Source organism: Sinohyriopsis cumingii, unplaced genomic scaffold (genome assembly GCF_028554795.1).
Source record: "Sinohyriopsis cumingii isolate HCF-2022 unplaced genomic scaffold, ASM2855479v2 utg002698l, whole genome shotgun sequence".
NCBI classification, from domain to species: Eukaryota; Metazoa; Mollusca; class Bivalvia; order Unionida; family Unionidae; genus Sinohyriopsis; species Sinohyriopsis cumingii.
Window position 1 is genome coordinate 486701 of NW_028316273.1, and position 9094 is coordinate 495794.

Consider the following 9094-nt stretch of genomic DNA (forward strand, 5'->3'; position numbering starts at 1 on the left):
ATAGTGACTCTGCCAGACCCATTATTTTCCTTATGTTGTGCATTAGTGTGTGTTATGCTGTAGTAGCTCCCCTTTAAATGCAAGGACAGCTCTATCTAGATCAAATTCATTGTAGTTGTTTGTTCTTATATAAACCTAGTTAGTTTTGAAAAAGGATTTAAAGCCAAAACTAAAATATTTAATGTTGAAAATAGTAAAGTGTATAAGTCCTTTGTGTTTTGTTTAGTGAGTGTATGTATTGCGTAGTGTTATTGGTGTTTCAGTTCTTCTGTATGCCTTAGCATATTGTTATCTAACTGTGTTCGGTTTTCTTCTTGCACCTTGGTACAAAAAGAAGATTGAAATCTTCCATCACGCGGGGATAAATAGGTTGGTGAACTCGTAGATATCAACGTTAAATCCGCTTGCTGCCTTGTTGCAGACAATGTAATTATGCTCGGTTATTAAAGCGTGGATATGTGGACTCCAAAACAACTGCCATGTTGCAGACAATGTAAATATGCTTGGTTATTAAAGCGTGGATATGTGGACTCCAAAATAACTGACATTTTGCAGATAATGCAACTATGCTCGGTTATTAAAGCGTGGATACGTGGACTCCAAAATAACTGCCATGTTGCAGACAATGTAATTATGCTCGGTTATTAAAGCGTGGATATGTGGACTCCAAAACAACTGACATGTTGCAGATAATGTAACTATGCTCGGTTATTAAAGCGTGGATATGTGGACTCCAAAACAACTGACATGTTGCAGACAATGTAAATATGCTTGGTTATTAAAGCGTGGATATGTGGACTCCAAAACAACTGCCATGTTGCAGACAATGTAACTATGCTTGGGTATTAAAGCGTGGATATGTGGACTCCAGAACAACTGCCATGTTTGCAGACAATGTAACTATGTTCGGTTATTAAAGCGTGGATATGTGGACTCCAAAATAACTGCCATGTTGCAGACAATGTAATTATGCTCGGTTATTAGAGCGTGGATATGTGGACTCCAAAACAACTGCCATGTTGCAGACAATGTAAATATGCTTGGTTTTTAAAGCGTGGATATGTGGACTCCAAAATAACTGACATTTTGCAGATAATGCAACTATGCTCGGTTATTAAAGCGTGGATACGTGGACTCCAAAATAACTGCCATGTTGCAGACAATGTAAATATGCTTGGTTATTAAAGCGTGGATATGTGGACTCCAAAACAACTGCCATGTTGCAGACAATGCAACTATGCTTGGGTATTAAAGCGTGGATATGTGGACTCCAGAACAACTGCCATGTTTGCAGGCAATGTAACTATGTTCGGTTATTAAAGCGTGGATATGTGGACTCCAAAATAACTGCCATGTTGCAGATAATGTAACTATGCTCTGTTATTAAAGCGTGGATATGTGGACTCCAAAACAACCGCCATGTTGCAGACAATGTAAATATGCTTGGTTATTAAAGCGTGGATATGTGGACTCCAAAACAACTGCCATGTTGCAGACAATGTAACTATGCTCGGTTATTAAAGCGTGGATATGTGGACTCCAAAACAACTACGAACAGATCTCATTACACTAACAAATTCGGTTCACGAACAATCCGTCTCACCAGGATTGAATTAAAACTTTTAACGGACAATCAATTCATTTATAAGGCATACTCGGACTTATATACCACACAAATATATACGACAAGCTGCGCCAAATAATAAAAGAAATACAAGTAAGGCAAGCATGCCGCAACAAAATAAACGAACACAAACAACAAAACAAACATATACGTCAAGAAAATGTCATCAGAGAAAACGTTGTAACAGATCTCACCTAAACAGGCCTCGATGAATTTATATTTGTAGGCGAGGTGACTTTTCTTTCCCGAATGAAAAGGTCAATGTGGTGGAAATATAGGATGATGAGTGAAGTGCACTCTAAACTTAGACTGTTTACAATATATCATATTTATGAACATTCTTTCCGTATTAAGAAGTGACCAATATTACGGTACCAGTCTTTTCCTCCGGCTGCTAAAGTATAAAATGCGAAATAAATTTGTTCACATGCAATGGAATGCGTTTCATGAACGTCCAAAGAGATGTATTTGCTGGTGATCGGTCAACAAATGACAAGGAACGGTGAGGGTGAAATGAATTTAGTAAATTCCCTCTTTGTCCTCAACAACATCTGGTTCATCGGGATAATTGTACAACATTCCGCCCTTGAAATGGAATAAATAAGGTTAATTGTCGGGGTATACAACATTGACAGTTTGTGTGTGAAGCACGCAGATAATAAGATCACGCTTGAACCTAAACGTAAACTGACAACCATTTGGATATTTACGGTTTTCAAGCAACATGCAGCCTTACACCCGACTTTATATATATATATATATATATATATATATATATATATATATATATATATATATATATATATATATATTTGAAGTTTTTTGTAACCTAGGTTTTGCTGATTCAATTAAAAATCTAGATATGGCTGTATGTAAGCCACTGTACCCCTTTCTCTCTATTTCTTTTACCCAGCAAATATATTCGGGCCTTCACTCCATAGTAGTTATCCACACATATGTAAGCAAGTTCAGACACGCATTCCTCCATGAATAAGTCAATCAGTTCAGACAGTTGTGCCTGCATACATACATCACTGCATTTATCAATACACTAGTCTCTTTCATTGATAAAGTAAGCAAGAGTTGGGTTTTACCTTGATTTGTGTATCCCTGTTCCATTTAGTAGGCGTACAGAAGTGTAGATGTACGTTATTGAACTATTTTTGTAGGTATGGGTCGGGGTGGGGTGGGGGTGCGCTTTGCAACCATCGAAGTGCTTACAATAAATTAAAAAAAAAGAAATGTATTCATCCCTCGTGTGGGCAGGGGTATTTATGTATGATCTGGGGTTGTTTATGTATGATATGTGGTTGTTTATGTATGTGGATGTTTATTATGATCTGGTGTAATTTATGTATGATCTGTGGGTGTTTATGCATAATCTAGGGGTGTTTATGCATGATCTTGGGGTGTTTATGTATGATATGGGGTAGTTTATGTATGATCTGGGGGTGTTTATGCATGATCTGAGGTTGTTTATGTATGGGGTGTTTATGCATGATCTGAGGTTGTTTATGTATGGGGTGTTTATGTATGATCTGGGGGTGTTTATGTATGATCTGGGGTAGTTTATGCATGATCTAGGAATGTTTATGTATGATCTAGGGGTGTTTATGCTTTGCACTTTGTATGACTAATATCTCACACATTGTTTGATGAATATCTCACACTTTGTATGACTTATTCCTCGCACTTTGTATGACTGATATCTCACATTTTGTATGACTAATACCTCACTTTGTATGACTAATATCTCACACTTTTTATGACTAATATCTCACGATTTGGATGACTAATATCTCACACTTTGTATGACTAATATCTCACACTTTGTATGACTAATATCTCACAATTTGTATGACTAATATCTCACGATTTGGATGACTAATTCCTCACACTTTGTATGACTAATATCTCACGATTTGGATGACTAACATCTCACACTTTGTATGACTAATATCTCACACTTTGTATGACTAATATCTCACAATTTGTATGACTAATATCTCACGATTTGGATGACTAATTCCTCACACTTTGGATGACTAATATCTCACGATTTGGATGACTAATATCTCACACTTTGTATGACTAATATCTCACAATTTGTATGACTAATATCTCACTTTATATGACTAATATCTCACTTAGTATGACTAATTCCTCACACTTTGTATGACTAATATCTCTGCCTTGAACAACAAGTGAAACATTAAGTAATAAAGCGCCTACCGGAAAATTAATTTTAATTCCTTTTTTTATTGCTTTGTCCCAGAGTTAAACAACGTTGATTTGGTTTACGTGGCAGCCAGCGTTAATGTTTTAATGCCTATATGGTAACTATTTTGATTTATTTATATTCAAGACGGACAACAATATATCGGTTTGACTAATCCTCATTTAATGTTTTCTGCACTTATGTACGCAATTATTACTATTTGGATTAGACCGGAGTATTGGAACTACCAAGGAATTGACTATATAGGTCTTCTTCGAGTAGGAAAAGTGCGTACGCTATAGATTGCATGCGATTCTTATCGTGTTATGGTTGTTTTACTTGCTTACAAATTCAAATGTAGGGCAATATATATTCAACTAATTTGATCCAATAATATTTCTGTGCTTCCTAAATATTCGATATGTCTATTTAAGATATATAGCACTAAGTAACAAAGTGTCAGATTTAAATTCGTGTCCAACATTAGAACCGAAGAAATATATTCGAATATAAAACTTTAACTCGAAAGTAAATATTCAGTCACATTTTATTATATTCCATTTTGGTCTAGTGGTTAAAGCGTCCGCCTCGGATGCGGAAGGTCGCGGGTTAGAACCCAGGACGACTTATTTCAAAGACTTATAAAAATGGTACGAGCAGCTGCCTCGCTATGGGCTCAGCATTTAAAGATTAGTGTTAGGACTGGTTGTCCTGGTGTCAGGATAATGTGACTGGATGAGACGTCGTGTTACATGTCTGCGGCATAATGCCCCAGTGCTGGACATCACTATAAACTGCCACACCACAGACATCGTAGCGATATGACTGAAAAAGTGTTAAAGCTATGTTAAAAATCCAAATAACACACACACACACACACACACACACACACACACATTACATTTTATCTAATTAAGGTAGTAATGCTAGAAATTACTTAAACTTAATGCAGAATAATGTGTTGTTTTGAGGTATAGTGACCATTAAAGTAGTCGTGACGATGGGACATGAGCTACGCAACAAAACCCTTGTCTTTGAAATTAGACGATTCTTAATATTTTTCTCCCTCAGAAGTTCATTTCTTTTGAATGATAACTACTTGTTCAAATACCTAACAAGTAACATTCAGCGAGGAGTAATCTCCCATGGTTTACCAAAGACCGTGTTTCTAATATTACTCGAAATGGAATGACCCGCTACTAAGGAAACAAGTAAACAAAACCAAAATTCTAAACCAGTGATTGTGCTGACTTCAGAATCAGCGGAAGAAGCATGACGGATATATTTGATTAAACGATACACTTGGGTAAGTTTTTATGTGACATTTTATTTCGATTACCAGTCTCGTATCTGATTTCAAGGACAGCTTGTACCTTGTGCGTCCATTATTGGACACCATTTGGATGTGTCAGTGTAATGGAGAGGTGATGTGGCGTGAAATATGTGGTACACTCTTTTACTTTGTCAGAACAGTTTATTCACAAGTCAGCTTTTTTCATTAGCATGTATGTTTGGTTTTATAAACAAGATGTGGCCTTGGGGATATGAATGTAATCCCTTCAGGGGTTTCAGCTTGAGTCCCTTTTTACTTTCATCTACGAAAACTTTACACCAAGAGCGATATTATATTTTGTTTGTTTACTTTGCTACCTTATTTTCCTATCTACGCGCGTGTGCATGCATCGCTATGTACATTGATCCATCTACTATAATCAATCAAACAATGGACGTTTATAATACATAGTACAAACGCACGAAAAACACTAATTTCTATACATACAGACCACAGGATGTAATCTCATTAATTACGTTCGGTACCTAATGCTACATAGCACAAACGCTGGAAAAACACTCACATCCATACATACAGACATACAACATGTAGTCTCGTTCATTACGTTCTGTACATAATGTTACGGGGGCCACGAGTGGCCGAGTGGTCTAAAGCGCTCTTTGTCACGGATCACTGCCATCTCACCTCTGTCTGCATGGGTTCGAGTCTCGGGCTCGGCAAATGTGGATATGTGAGAAAGCTTGCCGGTAGCTTCTCGTGGGTCGGTGGTTCTTTCCGGGGTTTTCCCGGGTTCTTCCTCCACCATTAATACTGGCCGCCGTCTATAGCCTATCTTGTGCTGAAAATGGCGTTAAACCCTATAACAACATAATGTTACGACAAGAACGTACATGACTTCATGCAAATTAAATGGATAATATATGCTGATTTATGCATAATGTAATGATCGTCAGTTACGTTGGTGAACGAATGGATGCATAGGCTCATGCTTTTATATTTGTTTAAATTTCCAGAGATCGTTTAAGATAAGTGCTTCTAAATCGAACTGGCCTGATAGATTTATATAGATAGATAGATAGATAGATAGATAGATAGATGGACGGACGGACGGACGGACGGACGGATGGATGGGGGATTCAGAATTTCCGAGATTCTAAATTGTGGTACAAAAGAATGTGAATAAAATATAATGTATTGTTTTCTCGTTTGAAAGTTTAAACAAGTATGACGTAAAATTTTGAGAATAGAATTAACAAAGTATGTTTGACCTTGCCCTTTGTACCACTTGGTTTATTTAGGTAATATATGATTGCAGAAGTGTACATGAGTCGAACAGTCAGTATAAGTGCCATTGCTAGATTACCAATCATCCGTAAATAAACTTCTGGATTTGTACAAAGGTAAGACTATGATTTATAATTTCTATGAAAAATAATCAGCTCCTCGAATAGGGAAAGGTGCTACCATACATGAAGCGCTAGTGCAAAATGAAACCAAAACAATATTATGATATAGGGAGGGGTCTGTGTGTATTGGTGAGAAATCTTGAGGGACTGATTGCTTTTGTTTTTAAAATAAAAATTGACGTTAAAATATATCGTCCTATTACGTTGATATCCTTCCGTCAACTTTTCGACTAAGTAATAATAACAAAAAGGTGTTTTGAAACTAAAAAGAGACGAAAACGTGCTAAATATTTCTGGAGTACGCAAGAAGAAACACCCTATCCCCAAATTACCCCACTTCACCTTAAAAGCGCCTCACTGTCTTTCCCAGATCTTGCCCCTATCTTCTTGTCCAGAAATAATTTTTGTTCGAAGAAATTAAAATTTTAACTATGTACAGTTTGTCAATACTTCAATATGGTGATGAAACTTATAAAATAAAAACATGTATACACAGGAGCGTCTGCATTAAAGGTACACACCTTTAGCTGACATGCAATTAGTTATAATCTTTGGATCTGTATTATCCAGTACTTTACATTAGGTACTATACTTAAACCGGCTATTGTGATTATAGAAGCTATAGACGACATTCCATAATTTTCTAATAAAATGTGTTCCGCTGCGGTTTGGGCTGGCATTGCATCGGGTGTCAACTTGCAGAGCAAGCAAACATACTGGTTTGTCTTTGATCCCATTGTGGGTGTACCGCCCTGATGAGAACCAGTATATCAAGTTCCTGCAAGGGGTTTAGTCACTCAGGCGAGGTGTCTCAAAGACTACATTGCGTGTTGGGTGGGGGAAGGGAGCTCAAAGGAGCTTTCGAACAATCCCAAAATATGATCAGCTTGCCCTCTCCCTCCGTATTGCCTCCACAGGCCGATGGTATACGCTAAGCTAAGTGGCGAATTCCGCTGATGAGATCACACCTGCTACCATGTACCTGTCCATTGTTGGGTTTGCCAAACAGTTCTGAAATCGAACAGATTGTGATTTTATCTTCCTGTTTGCAACTCAGATCCAAGTCTCGCCACAATAGCTTAATATCTGCATGTGTATCATTATTAAAATCAATAGCCATAATAAAGTAATATCGCTTCGGTAGCCAAAATGGTAAAATGCATCTGGCTCAGATGCGGGATGTCGCCTGTTCGAGTCCCAGCCGAGTCATACGAAAGACTTTAAAAAGTGGTACTAGCATCTGCTCCGAGAGTGAAGGGAGATACTTTAGCCTCAAGGGGACTTTAACATGGAAAAATGTAACATGGGTGGGTCTACAGCGGCTCAAGGGATTGGGACTGTCTAGCGTCTAGGGATTGGGACTGTCTAGCGTCAAGGGATTGTGACTGTCTAGGCTCAATATAAGCGATTTAGCCTCAATGAGACTTTAGTGCTAAAATAGGAGGTTGCACCCTAGCAACAAGGGAATTTTAACATGGGTGGGACTATAGAGTGACAAGTGAAAATGAAGCATAGCGACAATGATATGGACTGTATAGCGACAAGGGAAAATGGAACATAGCGACAAGGGATTGGGCCTGCCTAGACTCAACAGAAATTGAACATAGGGATGTAAACATAGGGAATGTAGCGCGACAAGGGATTGGATCTGTCTAGGCTCAATATAGGCGATATAGCCTCACGTAGACTTCTCTGTTAAAATAGTTACCCAGCACTATAGCCTCAAGATTTATAGCCTCACGTGGACTTTTATGATAGAACTGGATCCCGGCACTTTGTGGACAATGGGGTTTTAACATGGGCATATTGGGCCTGTATACGGACGAGGTAAAGTTGGGACTGTATAGGGTCAATAGGAATGGAACAGGTGGAGTGACGTCACGTTACTGGACACTGATAACAATGTCCGCCAGGCTTTATATAAAGTTATATGTCCCGCACCGCCAAGCGTTCTATAAAGTGATATGTCCTCTCAGCAAAGCATTCTATCAAGTTATATGTCCCGCCCCGCTAAGCGTTATAGCTTTTATATATAGTATTTGGGTCTGTATAGCGACAAGGGAAATAGAAAAGGTGGGGTAACGTCACGGTACTGGACAACGGCAACAATGTTGCAAGTGGTTGACCTCAATCGGGCAAAACGGGGGCAGCGGAAAAAATCTATAACGCCAGGCGTGGCGGGACATAGAACTTTATAGACATAGAATCACCTACCAAACAATCCATAGTGATGAGAGTGCTAATCTAAAATAAATTTATATACAAAACAGCATACTCATACTAACAAAATCCACGTAATTTACTATCAATACATTGCAGAGAAGGGGATTTTTTTTATCTACAGAACACATCATAATCTACAATAACCTCAGCAAAAGAGTTATAATGTGACTATATATCTCCGTTTGTTTGTAACACCACCTCCTACCGATTTCAATAACGAAAACGTTTAATGTGATAAAAAAAAGTGCACATAACTAAGTCAATTGAATCATTGATTTATAATTTCTAACCTGACTGTTTATTGAATGGCACTAATATTGGCACCCCCT